Here is a 21,101-nt window from a genome sequence, read left to right on the forward strand (position 1 = left end):
TGGGTGCGTGGTAGTCAGCTCTGGGTGCGTGGTAATCAGGTTGGGTGCGTGGTAATCAGGTTGGGTGCGTGTTAATCAGGTCAGGTGCGTGGTAATCAGGTTGGGTGCGTGGTAATCAGCTCTGGGTGCGTGGTAGTCAGCTCTGGGTGCGTGGTAATCAGGTTGGGTGCGTGGTAATCAGCTCTGGGTGCGTGGTAATCAGGTTGGGTGCGTGGTAATCAGGTTGGGTGCGTGGTAATCAGCTCTGGGTGCGTGGTAATCAGGTTGGGTGCGTGGTAATCAGGTCTGGGTGCGTGGTAATCAGGTTGGGTGCGTGGTAATCAGCTCTGGGTGCGTGGTAATCAGGTTGGGTGCGTGGTAATCAGCTCTGGGTGCGTGGTAATCAGCTCTGGGTGCGTGGTAATCCGGTTGGGTGCGTGGTAATCAGCTCTGGGTGCGTGGTAATCAGGTTGGGTGCGTGGTAATCAGGTTGGGTGTGTGGTAGTCAGCTCTGGGTGCGTGGTAATCAGGTTGGGTGCGTGGTAATCAGGTTGGGTGCGTGGTAATCAGCTCTGGGTGCGTGGTAATCAGGTCGGGTGTGTGGTAATCAGGTTGGGTGCGTGGTAATCAGCTCTGGGTGCATGGTAATCAGCTCTAGGTGCGTGGTAATCAGCTCTGGGTGCATGGTAATCAGGTTGGGTGCGTGGTAATCAGCTCTGGGTGCGTGGTAGTCAGCTCTGGGTGCGTGGTAATCAGGTTGGGTGCGTGGTAATCAGGTTGGGTGCGTGGTAGTCAGCTCTGGGTGCGTGGTAATCAGGTTGGGTGCGTGGTAATCAGCTCTGGGTGCGTGGTAATCAGGTCGGTGCGTGGTAATCAGGTTGGGTGCGTGGTAATCAGCTCTGGGTGCATGGTAATCAGGTTGGGTGCGTGGTAATCAGCTCTGGGTGCGTGGTAATCAGGTTGGGTGCGTGGTAATCAGGTTGGGTGCGTGGTAATCAGGTTGGGTGCGTGGTAATCAGCTCTGGGTGCGTGGTAATCAGGTTGGGTGCGTGGTAATCAGGTCTGGGTGCGTGGTAATCAGGTTGGGTGCGTGGTAATCAGCTCTGGGTGCGTGGTAATCAGGTCGGGTGCGTGGTAATCAGGTTGGGTGCGTGGTAATCAGCTCTGGGTGCATGGTAATCAGGTTGGGTGCGTGGTAATCAGCTCTGGGTGCGTGGTAATCAGGTTGGGTGCGTGGTAATCAGGTTGGGTGCGTGGTAATCAGCTCTGGGTGCGTGGTAATCAGGTTGGGTGCGTGGTAATCAGGTCTGGGTGCGTGGTAATCCGGTTGGGTGCGTGGTAATCAGCTCTGGGTGCGTGGTAATCAGGTTGGGTGCGTGGTAATCAGGTTGGGTGCGTGGTAATCAGGTTGGGTGTGTGGTAGTCAGCTCTGGGTGCGTGGTAATCAGGTTGGGTGCGTGGTAATCAGGTTGGGTGCGTGGTAATCAGCTCTGGGTGCGTGGTAATCAGGTCGGGTGTGTGGTAATCAGGTTGGGTGCGTGGTAATCAGCTCTGGGTGCATGGTAATCAGCTCTAGGTGCGTGGTAATCAGCTCTGGGTGCATGGTAATCAGGTTGGGTGCGTGGTAATCAGCTCTGGGTGCGTGGTAGTCAGCTCTGGGTGCGTGGTAATCAGGTTGGGTGCGTGGTAATCAGGTTGGGTGCGTGGTAGTCAGCTCTGGGTGCGTGGTAATCAGGTTGGGTGCGTGGTAATCAGCTCTGGGTGCGTGGTAATCAGGTCGGGTGCGTGGTAATCAGGTTGGGTGCGTGGTAATCAGCTCTGGGTGCATGGTAATCAGGTTGGGTGCGTGGTAATCAGCTCTGGGTGCATGGTAATCAGGTTGGGTGCGTGGTAATCAGCTCTGGGTGCGTGGTAGTCAGCTCTGGGTGCGTGGTAATCAGGTTGGGTGCGTGGTAATCAGGTTGGGTGCGTGGTAATCAGGTTGGGTGCGTGGTATTCAGGTTGGGTGCGTGGTAATCAGCTCTGGGTGCGTGGTAATCAGGTCAGGTGCGTGGTAATCAGGTTGGGTGCGTGGTAATCAGCTCTGGGTGCGTGGTAATCAGGTTGGGTGCGTGGTAATCAGGTTGGGTGCGTGGTAATCAGGTTGGGTGCGTGGTAATCAGGTTGGGTGCGTGGTAATCAGCTCTGGGTGCGTGGTAATCAGGTCAGGTGCGTGGTAATCAGGTCGGGTGCGTGGTAATCAGCTCTGGGTGCGTGGTAATCAGGTTGGGTGCGTGGTAATCAGGTTGGGTGCGTGGTAATCAGGTTGGGTGCGTGGTAATCAGGTTGGGTGCGTGGTAATCAGGTTGGGTGCGTGGTAATCAGGTCGGGTGCGTGGTAATCAGGTTGGGTGCGTGGTAATCAGCTCTGGGTGCGTGGTAGTCAGCTCTGGGTGCGTGGTATTCAGGTTGGGTGCGTGGTAATCAGGTTGGGTGCGTGGTAAACAGCTCTGGGTGCGTGGTAATCAGGTTGGGTGCGTGGTAATCAGGTTGGGTGCTTGGTAATCAGGTTGGGTGCGTGGTAATCAGGTTGGGTGCGTGGTAATCAGCTCTGGGTGCGTGGTAGTCAGCTCTGGGTGCGTGGTAATCAGGTTGGGTGCGTGGTAATCAGGTTGGGTGCGTGGTAATCAGCTCTGGGTGCGTGGTAATCAGCTCTGGGTGCGTGGTAGTCAGCTCTGGGTGCGTGGTAATCAGGTTGGGTGCGTGGTAGTCAGCTCTGGGTTCGTGGTAATCAGGTTGGGTACGTGGTAATCAGGTCGGGTGCGTGGTAATCAGCTCTGGGTGCGTGGTAATCAGCTCTGGGTGCGTGGTAGTCAGCTCTGGGTGCGTGGTAATCAGCTCTGGGTGCGTGGTAATCAGTTTGGGTGCGTGGTAATCATGTTGGGTGTGTGGTAATCAGGTTGGGTGCGTGGTAATCAGGTTGGGTGCGTGGTAGTCAGCTCTGGGTGCATGGTAGATTATTAACTGCATCATACTGAAAATGATGGTGCATTGTGGGGAAATGTTGTGGTCGGTGGAATAATTGCTGTGTTTCCAATGGTATTGTAATTCCACCCCACATAATACAGTATTGTACAGTATCTTTGGAATGCCAAAAAACCTTTTGACTGCTAGTGGGTGCATGGTATTGTTGTTTCTGTCTCATTAACATTTTTTGAGGTATGCTTTGTAAGAGCCTATATTTGTTGCACCCATGATTGGGAATGCTGTACCAATTTAACTCCTACGTGTTTAGCAGGTTGACATTTATTGTCATGAGTCTTGTCCTGTAGGCAGAACTGAACAATTTCCCCCTCGATAGACCACCTGCAGAGTCAAAATTATTGTAAAAATTCATGACAACTAAAACGAGTGTTTTGGTCATAGTTTAAGATTAGGGTTAGGCATTAGGGTTAGCAGTGTGGTTAAGGTTAGAGTTAGGTTTAAAATCCGATTTTATGACTCTGTGGCTGTGCTAGCTAGTGACCACTCTGCAGAGCTGCCTCCAGAACAAGATTAATGATGAAAAACGCTAACCTGCATGTGGTTATAGTGCCCTTTCAATTTAAAATGTATAGGTTGGGGACAGATTGGAGTGAAAGCAAGTCTTTAACCTTAAATGGTTGAGCATTTTGCCATGTTCTTTTGGTCTGTTTTGCCATGTAGTCGCTGCCAGTTTGAAAGTCTTTGTTACCACTTCTAGAAGTGCAAGTGATATAAAACACCAAATATTAATTAATACTGTATGTTGTAATGTGTAAAAACTACCAAGCAGCCAACTTGCTTGCACCAATCCCTTGCAATTATAGAAACATTTTGTGAAATACAAACCCAGCCTCCCTTCAATGAATTTCATCCATTCATTCATTCAGTCATTCATATTACGGCAGAATTAACTTTTTTCCAGTATAATACAGTCAATTGTACGGTATTGTACAGTGTCATTATACATTACTTGCTTTGATATCATATTTATATTACAGTAGGTGTAACGTCCTGACCAGAGTTCTTATGTGTTTTGCTTGTTTAGTGTTGGTCAGGACGTGAGCTGGGTGGGAATTCTATGTTGTGTGTCTAGTTCGTCTGTTTCTGTGTCCAGCCTAATATGGTTCTCAATCAGAGGCAGCTGTCAATCGTTGTCCCTGATTGAGAATCATATATAGGTGGCTTGTTTTGTGTTGGGGATTGTGGGTGGTTGTTTCCTGTCTTTGTGTTTTGTCTGCACCAGCTAGGACTGTATCGGTTTGCCACTTTTTGTTATTTTGTATCATTGTAAGTGTTCACTGTTTCGTTTAATTAAACATGTTGAGCACTGGCTACGCTGCGTGTTGGTCCGATCCCTGCTACACTCTCTCTTCCAGTGAAGAGAGGGAAGGCTGCCGTTACAGTAGGTGTACTGTAATATGAAAGACAGAATTTAACTTGCCAATGAGCTGCCTGTCAAATTCACGGCAGCCCCTTTACAGTGTATACCTGGAATCCACAATGACAAATTGTGTCTACACGCGCACAGTAGCCTAATCTTTACCATAAAGCCAAGGCTGAAGCAATGCAGTGCCCTGTGTTGATGTTGCATGTAATGTTGAGCATTTAGTCCTAGATTACGCATAAAACAGCTAAAATAGGCCTATTTCATTTTGACACAGAGTACTTTCTGTGAACACTGGTCAAAGGTCAAAGAAGTCAACTTTGGGGTTACTTTGAAACTAATTTTAGTTGTCCAACTCAGGTCTCTTGTGAGTCTTATTAAACGTATCACACTGTCGTAAGACTGTGATAACCCGCTGAGCTAAAGCCCAGGAATTAGCTTGGGGAGTTTACAGAAGTCTTTAGATGTCAGGCTTTGTTACTCATCATAAGAACATTGCATCATAACAGAACATTACACTGCCATTACACTGGAAATCGCAAGGTACATTGCATTCGGAAAGTATTCAGACCCCTTGACTATTTCCACATTTTGTTACATCACAGCCTTATTCTATAATATTATTTTTTTATTTTTTTTAATCCTCATCAATCTACACACAATACCCTATAATGACAAAGCGAAAACAGGTTTTTAGAAACCAACCCTTGAGGTCGAAGCAATTGTCCGTAGAGCTCCGAGAGGATTGTGTTGAGGCAGCATTGAAGGTCCCCAAGAACACAGTGGCCTCAATCATTCTTAAATGGAAGAAGTTTGGAACCACCAAGTCTCTTCCTAGAGCTGGCCGCCTGGCCAAATTGAGCAATCGGGAGAGAAGAGCCTTGGTCAGGGAGGTGACCACGAACCCGATTGTCACGTTCTGACCTTAGTTCTTTTGTATTTTCTTTGTTTTAGTATGGTCAGGGCGTGAGTTGGGTGGGTTATCTATGTTTTGTGTTTCTATGTTGTGTTTTTCGTTTGGCCTGATATGGTTCTCAATCAGAGGCAGGTGTTAGTCATTGTCTCTGATTGGGAACCATATTTAGGTAGCCTGTTTTCTGTTGTGTTTTGTGGGTGGTTGTCTTCCGTGTTTGTGTGTTCTACACGGAACTGTTTCGGTTTTCTATTCTATTCACTTTGTTATTTTTGTATTGTTGTCGTGTTCAGTATTATTAAATATAATGGACACTTACCACGCTGCGCATTGGTCCGACCTTTCTTACTCCTCGTCAGATGAGGAGGACGAATTCCGTTACACCGATGGTCACTCTGACAGAGCTCCAGAGTTCCTCTGTAGAGATGGGAGAACCTTCCAGAAGGACAACCATCTCTGCAGCACTCCACCAATCAGGCCTTTATGGTATAGTAGCCAGACGGAAGCCACTCCTCAGTAAAAGGCACATGACAGGGACTGGGAGACTAGTCAGGATCGAGGGAAAGATGATCGGAGCAAAGTACAGAGAGATCCTTGATGAAAACCTGCTCCAGAGCACTCAGGACCATAGACTGGGGTGAAGGTTCACCTTCCAACAGGACAACAACCCTAAGCACACAGCCAAGACAACGCAGGAGTTACTTCGGGACAAGTCTCTGAATGTCCTTGATTGGCCCAGCCAGAGCCCGGACTTGAACCCGATCGAACATCTTTGGAGAGACCTGAAAATAGCTGTGCAGCAACGCTCCCCATCCAACCTGACAGAGCTTGAGAGGATGTGCAGAGAAGAATGGGAGAAACTCCCCAAGTACTGAGTAAGGGTCTGAATACTTATGTAAATGTGATATTTCAGTTTTTTATTTTTAATACATTTGCAAAAATTTCTAAAAACCTGTTTTTGCTTTGTCATTATGGGGTATTATGTGTAGATTGATGAGGGGGAAAAAAGATTTCATCCATTTCAGAATAAGGCTGTAGCGTAACAAAATGTGGAAAAAGTGAAGTGGTCTGATTACTTTCCGAATGCACAGTATACCACTAAATACAAGTGGGTCTACATGCAATTTGTAGTCTGAAAGCCCATGCATGAGAGGGCTGCAAAGTGGCACCACCCTGCTGCTGGCTGGAACTCTCCACTGTAATCTGGCGCAGAGCACCGGCTTTCCTTCTGTTGCTGGGCTCAGCTAATCCTTATCTCCTAGATCCGGGGTTTAACTTCGAACACCCCTGTCTCAGTAGGCTAAACTAGCGGCTAACAAGGCACCAGTGTTTATTCCCCTCGTTCCTCACTGATGAGTTTCTCACAAACACAGCAAGGAGCAGGAAGCGGGGGTGGGGGGGGGGGGCATCGTGTCCCCCCCCCTCCCCCCGATCAACACCCCCTGGGAGCGGTAATTAAGTCAATATACTTTGTGATTAGCATCCTTCTCCTGGATTTGGAGAAAGTGTCTCTGAACAAACTCTGAGCTCTTCACTAGTTTTATCAGTGCTGTAATACAAAGTCATAAGAGTGTGCCTGTGTGTGTGAGATTGTTTGGTACATTCTAATATTACGAGGCCCATCAGGCTTTTCATGAGTAATGCCTTAGATGGCCTGGTTTGAGACAACATGCACATTCAAAAGGTTTCAGTCTACATCATAGTTGGCACAACCTGCTTTTCTCTCTCTGTACTGTGGTTATGAAGCAAGGCTAATGGGATGTGGGAACAGCAGCAGGAGTGTTTTTTTTTTACCTCTACCTCCCACAGCGTTGTACGAGATCTTCAGTTTCTTGGGAATTTCTCGCATGGAATAGCTTTAATTTCTCAGAACAAGAATGGACTGATGAGTTTCAGAAGAAAGTTCTTTGTTTCTGGTCATTTTGAGCTTGACAAATGCTGATGCTCCAGATACTCAACTAGTCTAAAGGCACGTTTTATTGCTTCTTTAATCAGAACAACAATTTTCAGCTGTGCTAACATAATTGCAAAATGGTTTTTTAATGATCAGTTAGCCTTTTAAAATTATAAACTTGGATTAGCTAACACAATGTGCCATTGGAACACAGGAGTGATGGTTGCTGATAATGGGCCTCTGTACGCCTATGAAGATATTCCATTAAAAAATGTCCAGCTACCATAGTCATTTACAACATTAACAATGTCTACACTGTATTTCTGATCAATTTGATGTTATTTTAATGGACAAAAAAAGTTGCTTTTCTTTAAAAAACAAGGACATTTCTAAGTGACCCCAAACTTTTGAACGGTAGTGTAGGCTGTGACTTACTTAGAATTAAATACAAATTAAACCAAAAATTACTTATTAGTGCCCTTGAATTCATTTTTTGAAACACACAAGTTTGGCCAGTTTGTGGTTTCAGGCTCATGCGATGGTGCCTGGAGAGCAGGCCAGAGCGAAGAATACCCTCTCCACACTTGCAGACCCACTGGGGATGCTAAACACCCTTTTGGCCACTCTTGCCAGGCTGGGCAGAGATGCAGAGTTTTTTTTAAATAATATATATATAGGTAGTCCTAAAGGTTTTTAGACAAAATAGCTCCTTGAACTTGGGAATATGCCTGACCAATTGGGCCAAAATCAATCATGGCCTATTGTATAGATTATAGAACAAAAAGTAACGAAACGTTTAAGAGATCTAATTTTTTGTTTATAAATACTTTGCTACAATGACACATTTAGTTATCTACCCACCTCATCCTTTCCTTTAGCATGTGCACGTAGTAAGTACACCGTCATGCTTCTAGGATACATGTCTTTTCAGATTACTACATTACTGCACTCCCTATCTTTCTCTTGGTCCTCAAGGTAAGTCACCTTGATTTAGCACATGTGTTTTATCAGTTTCTTTATAAAAATTATTTGACAGTAGCTAAAGCAAGGGGCTATAGCAGCACACAAGAAGACTACTAAATGCATGCTGGGCCAGGCATGCCCTGAGCTCGTGAAGTGAGCCTTAATGGAGCGCTACTAGAGTGAAATTGGAGTGTGCGAGAAGGCCGACGCTCCAGCCTTTGGGAATCTCGCTCCATGCTCAAGTCAAAATGGGCACGCTCCGCTCCGCTCCTCGCTCAGCTCCGCTCATCGCTGCACTCGCTCAGCTCCGCTCCTCGCTCCACTCGCTCAGCTCCGCTCCTCGCTCCACTCACTCAGCTCCACTCGCTCAGCTCCGCTCCTCGCTCCACTCGCTCAGCTCCGCTCCTCGCTCCACTCGCTCAGCTCCGCTCCTCGCTCCACTCGCTCAGCTCCGCTCCTCGCTCCACTCTCTCAGCTCCACTCGCTCAGCTCCGCTCCTCGCTCCACTCTCTCAGCTCCACTTGCTCAGCTCCGCTCCTCGCTCCACTCACTCAGCTCCACTCGCTCAGCATCCAAAGCTATAGAGGGTAGTGCGTACGGCCCAGTACATCACCGGGGCCAAGCTTCCTGCCATCCAGGACCTATATACTAGGCAGTGTCAGAAGAAGGCTCCAAAAATTGTCAAAGAGTCTAGTCACCCGTCATAGACTGTTCTCTCTGCTACCGCACCACAAGCGGTTCCGGGTAGTCAAGTCTAGGTCGAAAAGGCCCATTAACAGCTTCTGTCCCCAAGCCAGAAGACTGATGAACAATTAATAAAATGGCCACCCAAACTATTTGCATTGACACCCCCCGTGTTTTTACACTGCTGCTACTCGCTATTTATTATCTATGCATAGTCACTTTACCCCTACTTACATGTACAAATTACCTTGACTAGCCTGTACCCCCACACGAGGACTCAGTACCGGTACCCCCTGTATATAGCCTCGTTATTGTTATTTTATTGTGTTCGTTTAAAAAAAAATTTACTTTAGTTTATTTAGTAAATATTTTCTTAACTCTATTTTCTTAAAACTGCATTGTTGGTTAAGGGCTTGTAAGTGAGCATTACACTGTAAAGTTCTACGCCTGTTGTATTCGGCGCATGTGACAAATAAAATTTGATGAGATTTTTTATTTGACTCACATTGTCCGCTCCAATGGTGATGAATCCCTGCTCGCCGCTATTAGCTTGTCTGTGACTTTAGTGCCATCTGACCTTTTACTTATATGTGACTCGTTTCAGGAAACTAAGCGTATGTCGCACGTCACTACTTCACAGGAGCGGCATTTGAACGTAAACATTAATTTTTTTATCAAAATGTTTTTTTGGGGCAGAAATGCCTTCTGGAATATGTGAACATTCATGTGCCTTAATAACAAACTTGCATTCCATCCATAAATACAAATAAAATACAAGCATATTTGGATTAGCCAAGGAAAAAGTTAAGAACCTTCCCGGTATCTATGATTGGCTGAGATAATGGATGGGCTGGACATGCCGGGAGATGAGTTTGGATTGGTCTGCCATGTAGCATGCTTCTGTCTATAACGTGAGCTGTTCAGTGTTGACAATCCTTTCTACCTCGCCGTTTTTTAAAGATATTATGTTAGCCATCAAGAACTACAAAAGTTTTGCTACTTTTCTCAACAATAACAATGCCCTGAATTTAGCAGGCGCTATCGACAGATCAGTTGGAAAAAGTGATGGGCTACTTTCTGCACACACCATGGTCAGTGTGAACCGGAGTGATACAACACTGGCCAAACAAGATGTAGCTACAAACAAACAGAGTTAAACGGTTCCAGTGTGCCGTGAAGCGTTCATCCATGTATACGGGTAAGAGTCTAGCTACATTTTTAGATACACGTTTCAAATTTAGTCAGAAAGTTGTTTTTATTGCAGTTAAAGCATACTATTACTTAGTTAGCTATCAAACGTTAGCTTGCTGGCTCACTAGCTGACGTAACGTGTATGATTTATGTAGTAATATTCGAATCAGAAACCCATTTGCATTGCTAGTTATGGCCTAATGTTAGTTAGCTAACATTGAACCTAGTTGGTTAGCTTTAGCTACATGAAGATTCATGGCAATGAATCTATTGGTAGTAGTATGAGTTGGGATTATGCCGGTTCATTGTTTAGCCAGCTAGCTACCTAGCTAGCTACATGTCTTAACAAAAGACTCCACTTCAGCCGGATTATTACATGACCCATCAAATTAATCACGCCCAGGTGTGTCTGGCTGTGATTACAGCCATTTGTTGTATTTCATTAACATGTGTACATGTCTAGACAATAGTGAGGGGTGGTTATAGCATTTCCTTAACATGACCCATTTATTTAGACAAGTGTGTTGGGTAAGAATCATCTAATAATGATAAACTATTTTTATCTGGACACTTTCTGTTCGTCTTATTGCTACTATGCAAGTAACCTCTTCACTGTACCGTTTACACCTTCTGTATCCTCTATCCTGTTTACACCTTCCTAAAATCCTTAGATTTTATTTGATATAGCATGCGTTTACAAAATGGCCTCACGTGAATCCTTAAAGAGATGGGTGGGGCTACGGTTTAAGAAGGTGTGAATGATGCTGAATGGGGGTAGACAAAGAAAAGCTCTCCAGTAGGTGTACCAAAATAATCAAGGGCCATTTTCTCAAAAGTGGGGTTACAAGTTTATCAACCTTCAAAGCAGAATGACTTTCCCATTGTTCCTCAACTGCAGTGTATGTAATACCATTTTCTAGCTCTGAGTCTCTACTTTTATCCAATATAAAAAACACAAGCTCAAAAACTACATAAGACCGAATCGAGGCGGTCGGCAACATATGACTAACACCACGGTTTACTACCAATCTGATACAAAGAGAGCAATGCTGTCTGATAGTGGGGGGTAGATCTTTCTTTCTCTTTCTTCTTGTCATTTCTACAATCTCTTACAACAGGCGAAATGAACTCTCTCCACAACAGACTTCCTGTCAGATTGAGAGACAGTCAACACTGTTTTGTGCCAATGGGCTAGGGGTTCTGGGGAAAGACGACCTCACAACATGGCGTTAAACAGCTCAAAGTGTTTTTTTGTCTGAGCCTCTGGAGGAATGTGCGCCGCCTAGTGGGCCACTTTTGGTAAACAGAATTGACGCTGCGGGATGAACCAATGTGAAGGCTGGTTGAGTAACAAACACCCAACAAGGAAAATATACACACATAGGCCCTGCAGAGGACAGTTGAAGGTGAAATTAAAGCTTGTGTGACTGACTGGGTTTGAACCTGGGCGGTCTTTGTGCCACAAGATTGTTATCCCACAGAGCTAAAGCCTTGGCATTCGCTTGGGGAGCTAATACAAGTCACGCAAACATACACACATGCAGTGTAAACAGAAATAAGCATTGCTCTAGACTTTACAACAATTCACGTCTGTACCATGACACATTTTCAGCAGTAAAAATATCAGTGGCCAATACCTAAATGTAAACCGTCTCTCATTCCACTCTTGTGTAAATGTCAGTTTGCCGCTTATAGCACACAACGTGGCACAGTGCAGCACTGGACTCCAGACAAGGGGCACACTACAGCACTACACCACCAGGCCACTTTGTGACCTCCTTGAATTCAACACACCTCCTAGCCACAAGAGAGCAAGATGCCAGCTCTGTGTGTCACACAGACATCACCACACACTGCTGTGGCAGCACTACACAGTCCAGTCAAACTGTCTCCACCTATCACACTGCTCTCTTGAAGCTGCCCTAAGGGGTGATTGGTGGAAGCAGACATGGACTGTGTGCTTGATGTACTGGTCAATTATTCAATTGTAGCATTTGCTATTAAAGTTCATAAGGCCGTTCAGTTTTAGAGGCACAAACCTTTTATAATATTACATAAAAAGGAAAAAACTCCAGCCCACTGGTGATCTACAAGACGCTCTGTATAATTAATGGATCTTACAAACAACGTTTCCATTTTAATTAAATTGTTTGTGAAATATCGGAGATATGAATAAAACAAATGCATGGTCAGCCTTGCATACAGCCAGGACCATGGGGCTCTGCTGTTCTCAAACTGTGTGCTCAGCTGTGACCCTACCCAGAAAGCCACAGGCCCTCCCCAAACGCTTTCCTAATGCTGCATGGCACAGTCAGCAGCTGACAGAGGGCCCATTACAGTTACCTCAAAGGCACTCAAGTGTTTTCTCCATAGACAATTCTTATGTAATGAAATATACTGTACATGAACATCTCGAAGGTTGACCAGTGTAAGACCTGATGAAGCGTTGTTTTGATAAACCTTTTATTGAACATATCTTTTTATATCCAGTGTCCTGCTTAAAAACACTGGATGTGCTTGTATGTAATACTTTCAAATACATAACATGCACATCCGTCTGGTATGTCGCTCTGTATATCATCACCAGAGGCAGGCATGTTTGGAACTGCCACTGCCCAAGGTTAACATGGAACCTGCTACCAGCCAACATCTCTGCTCCATAGTATTTAGCCTGCAAGTGAACTGTGTCTGTCACTATGCTGAAGAGACTGAGACTGAGAAATGAATGTATTTTATTTCCAAGTCATGTTCAAAGAACTGACTATACACCACCACTTCAACACACCAATATAATGTAGTTTACGAAAGCTCAATAGGTAAGGCTGGTCTGAATGGCTCGTCACTTTATATTAATCTAGTAAACTCATATAATTCACATTGCTTCCTATCTCACTCATCAGCATAGCAGGTATTTACACTGAGTGTACAAAACATTAGGAACACATGCTCATTATCACTCGTGCAATAATCAGTTTCCTTTCTTTCAACCAATGGGCATGAATCTAGGGGAGTATTTATATGTCAACTCAAACCTTGTGTCTCCCACTTGCTGTTTTGCAGCAACAGTCTTCTAACGACCTTCCACCTGCCCACCACCACAAACTGAAGGCCTGTCATCGGATCCCTGTTCTCCCAGCGGGGGGGGGAGTTAGGGCAGCTGCCCAGCATAGGGACACCTGTCATCAGCATCTGGGTCTGAGGAGCATTCCTCGGAGACGAGGCCTACCCAAAACTATTCAATAACATTCCATAATGTATTCTGTCTCTGTGGTCATTCAGTTAAGCTTATAGTTGATTGAACTGCCATTAGACATGTGTGCAGAGACACAAGAGGAGAGGCTGAGGGAATGAGCTCAGTTACTGTTGAGTATTAAGACTATAAGACATTGTAGCTGCCATTGGGACATGGTGGAGAACACTGAGCAGTCTGTGAGCTATGGCTGCCACATAAAACAACACAAAGGCAAAGACATTTAAAATCAATCCTCCTCAAACACTCTTCTCGGTTCGGCTCTTGATAGCTTTAGAACTTTCCTGAGAAAAAGGGATTTGCAATTGTACCCTTTAATCCTGTTCCTCCCTCACATAGGAGGATAAGATCATGAGCTTGACAGTTGAGAAGTTCAGTTTCGTCAAATATAAAGCATTTTTTGGTTCCTTCATGATAGAAGAGCTGTCAAGGTCAATGTGAGATGAGGAGTTATTGATATTAGATACAATACTATTATACATTTATTTATGCACTGTATGTTCTTCTCTACCTTGAAAAATAAACAAAAGCTGTAGTTCATCCCTGTCTAATCTAATTTTGCTCGAAACCATCTTCGGGTATCAGGTATGTCCTTCGTAAAGTTTGTAGGACAGTTTTGTGTATCTTTCATTGCTTTGAGCCTATGTTTGTCCTGGTACATATTTGTTTTGTTCTGGGTCAGTATTTGCCTTCTCTTCATGCCTGTGGGGTTTACTCTAATTGTTCTACAGCATCAGCATGTCATTGTTTGGAGCGCTCTTTGTGTCAGCTCTTGTCAGAGTTGTACTCCAGTACTCTTCAGGCGAGGTACAACATTATTCTACTCTACTCGTCTCCCACCCAGCATAGATTTGTCTGTAGTAGTTGTTAACTTTGGAGATAACTCTGAGGAAGGTCGATTGAAAGGAATGTAACTAAAACCCGCCTGAATCATGTCTGCCTCTCCTCATGTCAGCACTACATCATACTGGGAGCATCTACATCTGTATCTAGACAGGACAGATAAAAAAGAGACAGACATGGGTAAGGAGACAGTTTTGAAAGAGAGTGAGAGAAAAAGAGAGTTTGTGTGTAAGAGAGAGAGCGAGGTAGAGAAAAAGAGAGAAAGAGAGAGACCGTTTGTGTGTGTGAGAGAGAGAGAGAGAGAGAGAGAGAGAGAGAGAGAGAGAGACTTGTGTGATTGTAATGTTTACTGTTAATTTTTTATTGTTTATTTCACTTTTGTTTATTATCTATTTCACTTGCTTTGGCAATATTTCCCATGCCAATAAAGCCCTTTGGATTGAAGACCCATGGTTGGCTGTCTGCTGTGGAAATATGATATGTCTCTGTTGTCTGGCAATAACAAAGTTGTGGCCAGATGACTGACTCCAAGGATCTGTTATTGGTCTGTTTCCTGATTTGGTTGCTCCAGTCTGAGCCCTATATTGACATAAATGTAGTCATGTCATTGTAGAGTTATCTGATTATAGACAGTCTGTTTCATATGATTGTTGTTCTGTCCAGTTTGACCCACTTACAGAGTGTGTGTGACTATAGGTGTGTCACATTATTATGGCTTGGTCCATTGTAGGCCCGGGAGCCTGTATTATGATTCTGACCCAGTTTCAGGCTTCTGCTGTGGCTAGAATGAGATGCAGAGCCTGACTCAGATACATGTGGGATAATAATCGCACCCTCAGGTCAGAAAACCCAGTCCAAGCCATGATGACCCAGTCACAGGGGTAACACAGAAAGAGACAACACCCTTGTTTCAAAACAAGTCCTTAGATGTAAAGTAGGTTACTGTAGGTTTTTACAGTGGGATCATCACTTGAGTAAGTATGCACTATTCTATACATTGAAATGAATGGCTCCCTTTTAGTCCACTTGAAAATGTCACTTTCTTTTTGAATCAACTGAGGCAACAACATTGATATGTTCAGACTTCGGGTTATGTCACTCATAGTTATGTAACTCAACAGGTGCTCCCCCTATCACCCCCACCACCCCGGCACATTCCCCCCTCTCATCACTGCATCCTGCTGTCTTTAGAGGTAACAGCAGAGTTTCTGCTGTGATATTCATGTTAATCACACAGAATCACACACTGACACACACACACACACTGCCTATAGGGGGAGCCGTGGATATTGTGCTGTGACATTCATGGACCCATCGCTCAGGGTCCTACAGACACCAGCTTTATGTAACAAAGAGACTGCAGCCAGTGGAGTCTTTTAAAGAAGTGTTTGACATTTAGTAAAGAGAGGGACACTACTACTCCATTTTACATATATACAGTGAGTGTACAAAGCATTAGGAACATGTGGTAATACGCTATGGTGATCTGTGTGTCAGGTGCAGCACTTTTGACAGAGAATAACAGTTGACTGCACCTTTAACTCTACTCTCCTATTACTAAGGATGACCAACCTCTATTGTCTTAAAGCCTTGTAATTTGGATCATCTACATGTGTTAAACCTGTCTGGGGATGTGTTTGAACATTGCATAGAGAAGACATACACTGAGTGTTCAAAACATTAGGAACACCTGCTCTTTCCATGACATAGACTGACCAGGTGAATCCAGGTGAAAGCTATGATCCCTTATTGATGTCACTTGTTAAATCCACTTCAATCAGTGTAAATGAAGGGGAGGAGACAGATTAAAGAAGGATTTTTAAGCCTTGAGACAATTGATACATGGATTGTGTATATGTGTAATTCAGAGGGTGAAAGATCAAGACAAAATATTTAAGTACCTTTGAACAGGGTATGGTAGTAGGTGCCAGGCGCCACGTTTTGAGTGTGCCAAAAACTGCAACGCTACTGGGTTTTTCACACTCAAATGTTTCCTGTGGGTATCAAGAATGGTCCACCACCCAAAGAACATCCAGCCAACTTGACACAACTGTGGGAAACATTGGTGTCAACATGGGCCAGCATCCCTGTGGAAAGCTTTCGACACCTTGTAGAGTCCATGCCCTGACTATTTGTGGCTGTTCTGAGGGCAAAAGCGGTGCAATATAAGAAAGGTGTTCCTAATGTTTTGTACACTCAGTGTAGTCTATGTCTTTAAACATTTCACCCAATCCTAAATCAAACCCTTTCCACTGGATCTCCACAAGTGTCTTTCAGGTAGGGGCTAGGTTGACAGCCATTTCAAACAGAGATACATTTGCACTGAAAATAGATTTCACTCTAACACAAAACATGTATTGAGAAAATAATATTTAATAATGGTTTATAAAGATAGCTAATGGCAATCAACCAATCATTATTCGCCATGGTAAAAGGTCTACTCATATTTTTTCAACAACATCAGAACAAAAAATATGATAATATATCAATATACAGATAAACAGAAATTACATTTGTATGATTTTCTAAGTGCATCTTTAATCAGATCTAGAGACTCACTGTCATCTCTCTCTCTCTCATGTAATATTATTACCATTACCTGCAATGCCATCTACCTTCTTCGGGACTACAGTAGAAATAACTAAAAAACAAATCAAAGTTTAAAAAAATCTCTCTGTCTCAGTAGCAGAAGAAGTTGAGCCTTTCCTCACAGTCTCTGTTCTCCCAGCATCTTCCCTCCCATGACAGGGCCCCACAGTGGAGGTTCCAGGCTGAACATTGGGGCCTGTCCCTGGAACCAGGCCTCGAACTCCAGGGGGTCACCATTCAACCAAATCAAATGTTATTGGTCGCATACACATATTTAGCAGATGTTATTGCGGGTGTAGCGAAATGCTTATGTTCCTAGCTCCAACAGTGAAGTAGTATCTAACAAAACACAACAATACACACAAATCTAAAAGTTAAATAATGGAATTAATAAATATATACATATTAGGACGAGCAATGTCAGAGTCCATTCACCCACTGCCAGCTGCCAGCCAGGTACCGCAGGCCCGTATACAAGTGGTCCTTCTGGGCCTCCTGGCTGTCCTCACAGGCCAGATCCAGCTTAGTCTCAGAGAGCAGGCTGACCAGGTCAGTATCGTTCTCCTTACAGTACTCCAGAGCCTCCTCCCACGTCTTATTCTCCTTCACCAGACTGAACCAGGTTTTCCTCTAGGATTTTGTCTGTGCTTACATGCAGCTCTATTTAGTTTATTTTTATCAACAACAACAAAAAACTCCCTAGTCCTGGCCGATGAGAAGCATACCCATAACATGACGCAACCACCACTATGCTTAAAAATATGAAAAGTGGTACTCAGTGATGTGTTGTGTTGTATTTGTACCAAACATAACTCTTTGTATTCAAGACAAAAGTTCATTTCTTTGCCACATTTTTTGCAGTATTACTTTAGTGCCTTAATGCTAACAGCATGCTTGTTTAGGGATATGTTTTATTCTGTACAGGCTTCCTTCTTTTCACTATCATTTAGATTAGTATTGTGGAGTAACTACAATGTTGTTGATCCATCCTCAGTTTTCTCCTATCACAGCCATTAAACTCTGTAACTATTTAAAATCACCATTGGCCTCAAGGTGGAATCCCCGAGCAGTGTCCTTCTTCACTGGTAACTGAGTTAGAAAAGACCCCTGTATATTTGTAGTGATTGACTGGATGTATTACTACACCATCCAAAGCATTTTTAATTACTTCACCATGCTCAAAGGATATTCAATGTCTACTAATAGGTGCCCTTATTTGCGAGGCATTGGAAAACCTCCCTTGTCTTTGTTGTTAAATCTGTGCTTGAAATTCATTGCTTGACTGCAGAGGGACCTTACAGATAATTGTGTGTGGGGTACAGAGATTGGGTAGTCATTCAAAAATCATGTTAAAAACTTTTATTGCACACATAATCCATGCAAATTTATGTGACTTAAGCAACATTTTACTCCTGAACTTATTTAAGCTTGCCATAACAAAGGGGTTGAATAGTTATTGACTCAAGATATTTCAGCTTTTCATTTTTTATTAATTTGTTAAAATTTCTAAAAACATAATTTCACCTTGACATTTTGGGGTATGGTGTGTAGGCCAAAATCTAAATGTAATCCATTTTAAATTTAGGCAGTAACACAATGTGGGAAAAGTAAAGGGGTGTGAATACTTTGCTGGCATTCTAGGCAGAGTTCCTCTCTCCAGTGTCTGTGTTCTTTTGCCCATCTTAATCTTTTATTTTTATTGGCCAGTCTGAGATATGCCTTTTTCTTTGCAACTCTGCCTAGAAGGCCAGCATCCCAAAGTCGCCTCTTTTCTGTTGACGTTGAGACTGGTGTTTTGCGGATACTATTTAATGAAGCTGACAGTCGAGGACTTGTAAGGCGTCTGTTTCTCAAACTAGACACTTTAAAGTACTTGTCTTCTGTGAGCAAAATTGCAAGATTACGTTATAATACTTTTATTGCATCAAATGGTTGTTTTATGCAACAGAATAGAGGGTTCTTATAACTCCATTGTGTCTGTGTGAACTGAAAGTGGGCCTCTGGGAGATGACTGTGACAGGAGATTTACGATGTCCTTTGGGTGATAAAACCTAAAGAGACCGCATTCCAGAGCATGAGTTAATGTTTCTGTTGTATAAGGTACCAGGGAGAGATGACCCCAGGGCCAGACCTTAGTCTCTACACAAAGATAACTGTTTTTACAGCAGATACTGTCTGCTGTGAATTATAAGTATATTTCATACAAATCTTAACCTTGTGACCCATTCCTGGGTCGATCTGTTCTGTTGTTCGTCATGTAGACTGAAAGGGGTGTATCTTGGCTATAAAAGAACTTTGTACTTTTGTCTCGGGGCTCTCAATGACTCATCTGAGGGTGATTCGTCGACCAGCCATCATTATCGTAGAGCACTCAATCGATTCACTTTATATGTGTGTGTTGTATTGACCTGCTCCTTTATTAATTAAGTGAATAAAGATTTAGTTTAAGTATTACTCTGACTTGTGTGATAAGTTTGTCTCTCCTCATTTGATTGTAAAGAAATTAACCACCACACCTCTTGCTCAGTTGTGCACCGGGGCCTCCCACTCCTCTTTCCATTCTGGTTAAAGCCAGTTTGCGCTGTTCTGTGAAGGGAGTAATACACAGCGTTGTACGAGATCTTCAGTTTCTTGGCAATTTCTCGCATGGAATAGCCTTAATTTCTCAGAACAAGAATAGACTGACTAGTTTCAGAAGAAAGTTCTTTGTTTCTGGCCATTTTGAGCCTGTAATCAAACCCACAAATGCTGATGCTCCAGATACTCAACTAGTCTAAAGAAGGCCAGTTTTATTGCTTCTTTAATCAGAACAACTGTTTCCAGCTGTGCTAACATAATTGCAAAAGGGTTTTCTAATGATCAATTAGCCTTTTAAAATTATAAACATGGATTAGCTAACACAACGCGCCATTGGAATACAGGAGTGATGGTTGCTGATAATGGGCCTCTGTGTGTCTATGTAGATGTTCCATAAAAAAATCTGCCGTTTCCAGCTACAATAGTCACTTACAACGTTAACAATGTCTACACTGTATTTCTGATCAATTTGATGTTATTTTAATGGACGAAAAATGTGCTTTTCTTTCAAAAACAAGGACATTTTTAAGTGACCCCAAACTTTTGAACATATATATACATATATATAAAGAGAATGGCAAGCATCCAAGCATCAAATCAGTATTTGCCATGGTACAAGGCCTATTGTAATTTTTAGAAGACAAAATAAGATAACATACACTATATATACAAAAGTATGTGGACAACCCTTCAAATTGGTGGATTCGGCTATTTCGGCCATGCAATCTCCATAGACAAACATTGGCAGTAGAATGGCCTTAGTTAAGAGCTCAATGACTTTCAATGTGGCACTCCCAAACTGCCTCTGGAAGCAACGTCAGTACAATAATTGTTCATCGGGAGCATCATTAAATGGGTTTCCATGGCTGAGCAGCCGCACACAAGCCTAAGATCACCATGAGCAATGCCAAGCGTCGGCTGGAGTGATGTAAAGTTTGCCACCATTGGACTCTGGAGCAATGGAAACGCATTTTCTGGAGTGATACATCACACTTCACCATCTAGAAGTCTGACGGACAAATCTTTGTTTGGCGGATTCCAGGACACTGATGTTGGGCGATTAGGCCTGGTTTGCAGTCAGCGTTCCAATTCAACCCAAAGGTGTTTAATGGGGTTGAGGTCAGGGCTCTGTGCAGGCCAGTCAAGTTTTTCCACACCGATCTCAACAAACCATTTCTGTAAGTACCTTGCTTTGTGCACGGGAGCATTGTCATGTTGAATCAGGAAAGGGCCTTCCCCAAACTGTTGCCACAAATTTGTAAGCACAGAATTGTCTAGAATGTCATTGTATGCTGTAGTGTTAGGATTTCCCTTCCCTGGAACTAAGGGGCCTAGCCCAAACCATGAAAGACAGTCCCAGACCATTATTCCTCATCCACCAAACTTTACAGTGCATTCGGGCATTACTATGCATTCGGGCAGGTAGCGTTCTCCTGGCATCTGAATAAACGTCCGTCAGACTGCCAGATGGTGAAGCATGATTCATCACTCCAAAGAACACATTTCCACTGCTCCAGAGTCCAATGATAGCGAGCTTTACAGCACTCCAGCCGATGCTTGGCATTGCTCATGGTGATCTTAGGCTTGTGTGCGGCTGCTCAGCCATGGAAACCCATTTCATGAAGCTCCTGGCGAACAATTCTTGTGCTGATGTTCTGTGAGCTTGTGTGGCCTACCACTTTGCGGCTGATCCGTTCTTGCTCCTAGAGGTTTCCACTTCACGATGAAAGCATTTACAGTTGACTGGGGCAGATCTAGAAGGGCAGAAATTCGATGAAGTGACTTGTTGGAAAGGTGGCATCCTATGACAGTGCCCCGTTGAAAGTCACTGA

The sequence above is a fragment of the Salvelinus namaycush genome, chromosome 13, assembly GCF_016432855.1.
Source record: "Salvelinus namaycush isolate Seneca chromosome 13, SaNama_1.0, whole genome shotgun sequence".
Lineage (NCBI taxonomy): Eukaryota > Metazoa > Chordata > Actinopteri > Salmoniformes > Salmonidae > Salvelinus > Salvelinus namaycush.